The 5,385-nt window shown below is 46.7% G+C and overlaps 1 long non-coding RNA gene across 1 annotated transcript in view; it reads left to right on the top strand.

Annotated features, from left to right (window-relative positions):
- The window catches only part of LOC111952311 (uncharacterized), a 3,044-nt gene extending 1,854 nt beyond the window's left edge, over positions 1 to 1,190 (top strand). Inside the window, exon 2 of the long non-coding RNA XR_002875705.3 lies at positions 234 to 1,190. This is a non-coding gene — a long non-coding RNA (uncharacterized lncRNA). The remainder of the gene's footprint in view (positions 1 to 233) is intronic.
- The last annotated feature ends 4,195 nt before the right edge of the window (positions 1,191 to 5,385 follow it).

A 5,385-nucleotide genomic window follows, 5' to 3' on the forward strand; every position in this document is an offset into this window, starting at 1 on the left:
TATATTGACAACATCAACTAATTTACATGCCAAGTGTATACTAAGTATAAAGAGCTAGTCGAGTGAAGTTGACCGCAGCATTTAGCAATGCCGACCGAGTCAAATTTGCGGCCATTTTGCAAGCCGCCGCTAGACTGAAGAGTAGACACTGCTTGATTTTTCCCTCTATGTGCTTTGCGTATTTCCTTCTATTAGGTAGCTTAGAGATTTCATATAAGTGATTGACGGCCAAGGTTAAGGCATATGGGGGATATTACAGCTGTATCACTGGTACAGGTAGGGGTATAGACTATGGGAGGCTCCCTACTACTGCCTGCATCACTAATGTCACTATTAACTAGAGMTGTTGCTGATGTATGGTGGATGTGTGGACCTGCCAGGCGGTTGACCCCATTTTGAAAGGAGATTGTCAGGGCACATGTGCTTTGGCCAGTCTGATAACACCATTGACTATTATTGAGGTTGCAGCTAACCACCTCCTGGGATCTGCACATGACACAGAGGCTCGGGACCAAKCTAGGAGACGGCAGAACCGTGACGCTCCTTGGTCCGAGGGTACAGATAACATCCACACCAACCTGGTGGGYGTCCCAATAGGGGTCCCCCACGAATTCCAGACATTAAACAGAAATGATGGTCTGTGGCATCTGATGCCCACCATTGGCCCAGCTATTGTTGATACTAAACAAAATGCCTGGATCAATTATCTTTATTATAATTAACAGCGATTTGTTAACTACACCCACACAGCACTTACGGGGATGGCTGAACGATTGGATGCTACCTCTCAAACCAGTAGACAAAATAGACTAGAACTGGACATGATTCTGGCCAACCAGGGAGGTGTATGTAAAATGATTGGAGAACAGTGTTGCACGTTTGTCCCTAACAATACTAGTCCGGATGGGAGCATTTCAAAAGCTCTGAGTGGGTTGGCAAGGTTATCGGTGGAGATGAAGGGTCTTGCAGGTGTGGAGGAGAGTGTACTGTTCCCCTGGCTGGGTGGTTGGTTTGGTAAGTACACTGCAATGATGGTTACTGGATTTCTGACTCTAGTTGTTGTTTTTCTTATGCTCATGTGCTGTGCTGCCTGTATCATACCTTGTTTGAAGAAGTCTGTTACAGATGTGGCAAGGACCTCTGGTATGATGCCGTTGCTTGATGCTCCAGTTGGAGAGGCTGATACGGAATCAAGCTTTCGCAGGAGAGTGGGCCTGACAGAGGAGGACCCTTGGTTTGCTGTAGTTGAGGTTGTCGAATGAATAAAAAGTGATGTTTGTCCTCCCTGTTGTGAAGGTTTGAAGTTCCCGGGTGGRGACGAGCCCACCTGGTACAGGTTGTATAGAGGGATGGACCTGAGGGTTTAACATTTTCTCGTTTTTTTGTTAATAATGTGTGATTTTGGTTAACAAGGCTTCGAGGCGGTCCATGGCCAATTGGCAGCTACATCCCTGATGACATTTCAAAATAGAATCGCGGTCGATATGTTATTGGCTGAACGCGGGGGGGGGGTCTGTGCCATGTTTTGGGGAGCAATGTTGTACTTTCATTCCCAATAACAGCAACTGATGGTAGTCTTACTGTTGCCCTAGAGCACATATGTCAGAGTCAAGGCCCGCGGGCCACATCCGGCCCGCGAGAAGGTTTTTTACGGCCCCTGGGATGATCTTGATTTATTATTAGAACCGGCCCGCAGACCGCAGCAAGCCGGCAGCCCGCAGATCTTTTACACGCACCAATACTACATTTCCCACAATGCAACGGTGACGCACCGAGCAGTAGGCTGCTTCATTTCAATATTTATTGGCACYGCAGTCGTCAGCATCACAGTAAAATTAACTTTCAGATACCCATCAAAAATGGCAAAACGGAAGGTGGACACTGAGAACCGGGGGTTTCAAACAAGGTGGGAGTCGGAGTATATGTTCACGGAGGTAGCTGGAAAACCTGTGTGTCTTCTGTGTGGAGAAAGTGTGGCGGTACTGAAAGAGTATAATCTGAGACGACATTATGAAACGAAACACGCGGACAAAAACAAGAATATGGACATGGAACAAAGGCTACAAAAGGCAGAGGAATTAAAACGAGGCCTCAAATCTCGACAGGCTCTGTTCAAAAAAGCCAAATCACAAGGCCAGGCTGCTGTCGCCACGGGCAGTTTAATTTGGAGACACAAATATGCTAATGCGGAACAGCACCCCCTATAGTTCCAAGAAGTTAAGGAGAAGAACCGTTGCTAATAGAGCTCGGGATCAACTCCTTAATGAAGAATCCCTGACCCCGACCTCTCATCACTGTGCACGTTCATAGAAGTGAAAGTGTTGCTTGATCTCTGGCGATGATGTGTTCTCTGGGAGAGGGTGGGTTTTTTACAGGACTGCTTGTAGTCCTGAGCTGTCTGATTAGGATACGATGGGGATGTTACCATCACAGTGCTGCCAAAACCACCACCAGTTCCAACAGGCCAGGGCCAGGTTCAGCCGGACTCCTCCTCCACCACTTCAGACCAGTCCCACGCCATCACCTAAGCTCTCCAATCTGGTACAGGTAATAAATGTAAAAGACATCTCAGATAGTGACCAATTGGGGACTGAAACTGGTTATGAGGAAAGGAGAATATGTGGTTGGCCTACAAAACACTTAATAGAAAGGACTGTGTCATATGTGGACATGCCAGACCTATTCTGGCTGCTCACCCATTTGCCCTAAGTAATGGGGAAGGTTGGATGTGCATATTGGAAAGTTTAAGCCAAATTCAACCCTGTGTAAAACTCTGAGTCTTGTGTTCCCAGAAGTCCCCTCCCAGAAGGTACCGTGGGGAGTTAAGGCATATGGGGGATATTACAGCTGTATCACTGGTACAGGTAGGGGTATAGACTATGGGAGGCTCCCTACTACTGCCTGCATCACTAATGTCACTATTAACTAGAGGTGTTGCTGATGTATGGTGGATGTGTGGACCTGCCAGGCGGTTGACCCCATTTTGAAAGGAGATTGTCAGGGCACATGTGCTTTGGCCAGTCTGATAACACCATTGACTATTATTGAGGTTGCAGCTAACCACCTCCTGGGATCTGCACATGACACAGAGGCTCGGGACCAACCTAGGAGACGGCAGAACCGTGACGCTCCTTGGTCCGAGGGTACAGATAACATCCACACCAACCTGGTGGGGGTCCCAATAGGGGTCCCCCACGAATTCCAGACATTAAACAGAAATGATGGTCTGTGGCATCTGATGCCACCATTGGCCCAGCTATTGTTGATACTAAACAAAATGCCTGGATCAATTATCTTTATTATATTAACAAGCGATTTGTTAACTACACCCACACAGCACTTACGGGGATGGCTGAACGATTGGATGCTACCTCTCAAACCAGTAGACAAAATAGACTAGAACTGGACATGATTCTGGCCAACCAGGGAGGTGTATGTAAAATGATTGGAGAACAGTGTTGCACGTTTGTCCCTAACAATACTAGTCCGGATGGGAGCATTCAAAAGCTCTGAGTGGGTTGGCAAGGTTATCGGTGGAGATGAAGGGTCTTGCAGGTGTGGAGGAGAGTGGACGTTCCCCTGGCTGGGTGGTTGGTTTGGTAGTACACTGCAATGATGGTTACTGGATTTCTGACTCTAGTTGTTGTTTTTCTTATGCTCATGTGCTGTGCTGCCTGTATCATACCTTGTTTTAAGAAGTCTGTTACAGATGTGGCAAGGACCTCTGGTATGATGCCGTTGCTTGATGCTCCAGTTGGAGAGGCTGATACGGAATCAAGCTTTCGCAGGAGAGTGGGCCTGACAGAGGAGGACCCTTGGTTTGCTGTAGTTGAGGTTGTCGAATGAATAAAAAGTGATGTTTGTCCTCCCTGTTGTGAAGGTTTGAAGTTCCCGGGTGGCGACGAGCCCACCTGGTACAGGTTTTATAGAGGGATGGACCTGAGGGTTTAACATTTTCCCGTTTTTTGGTTAATAATGTGTGATTTTGGACTCAACAAGGCTTCGAGGCGGTCCATGGCCAATTGGCAGCTACATCCCTGATGGCATTTCAAAATAGAATCGCGGTAGATATGTTGTTGGCTGAACGCGGAGGTGTTGTGCCATGTTTGGGGAGCAATGTTGTACTTTCATTCCCAATAATACAGCGAATGATGGTAGTCTTACCGTCGCCCTAGAGGGTCTTTGCACGCTTAATGAGAAGATGAAACAACACTCCGGAGTTGACACTACTATGTGGGACTCCTGGATGGATGCGTTTGGTAACTACAAGACCCTGATCTCCTTTGTCCTAGTGTCCGTTGCTGTTTTTGTGGCTATCCTAACCCTTTGTGGTTGCTGTTGCATTCCATGCGCTCGCACTCTGATTACTAGAGTTATTACCTGCTATTGACCCAAAGCAGGCCGATAGGGGTCAGATGTACCCACTCCTTGCTATTGAGGAAGCTGAGCCTGAGTATCAATTTGATGACTAGTGATGGCTAGATGTTTTACTATTGTCACGTCTCTGGTGAGACGTGAAGAGGGGGAATCAAAAATTTGTCTACTGACAAATTTTCCCCGGCTTGCATTACTAGTTTTTACTATTGTCACGTCTCTGGTGAGACGTGAAGAGGGGGAATCAAAAATGTGTCTACTGACAAATTTTCCCCGGCGTGTATTACCATGTGTTACTATTGTCACGTCTTAGTGAGACGTGAAGAGGGGGAATCAAAAATTTGTCTACTGACAAATTTTCCCGCGCTTGCATTCCCATGTGTTACTATTGTCACGTCTCTGGTGAGACGTGAAGAGGGGGAATCAAAAATTTGTCTACTGACAAATTTTCCCCGGCGTGCATTACTATGTTTTACTATTGTCACGTCTCTGGTGAGACGTGAAGAGGGGGAATAATTTTTTTTGTCTACTGACAAATTTTACTGTGGTCACGTCTTTTAAGACGTGAAGAGGGGGATTTGTAATAAATGCTGTTTTATTTGACCTTAACACATAGCTATAATACTGTTAAAATGCCTTCCTTATTAAGGCAGACTTTGTTGCAAATATCTTGCTACACCCCACAGTTAAACACATACTGCCCGTAACAGATACTAACCTCACTCCCACACGCAGGGGAGGATGGCTGACTCAGACCTTTTATGACCACTGATAAGGCAGGCATGCCAGTATACGAGCACGCACATGCACACACACACACACACACACCCTTGTTTCAGGCTGGGTTTCAAAGACAAAGAACAGTGCCAAGAACCAATGAGACATTGACACCAGCGTGGAGGGGACGGGCCTCCACTTACAACGACCAGTCAGGAGCACGAACTACCAGAATCTACCTATGTCATTCACTGTATAAAATGTACTGCACAATATGTTTCGGGACTCTGTTTC

This window comes from Salvelinus sp. IW2-2015, linkage group LG26 (genome assembly GCF_002910315.2).
Source record: "Salvelinus sp. IW2-2015 linkage group LG26, ASM291031v2, whole genome shotgun sequence".
NCBI classification, from domain to species: Eukaryota; Metazoa; Chordata; class Actinopteri; order Salmoniformes; family Salmonidae; genus Salvelinus; species Salvelinus sp. IW2-2015.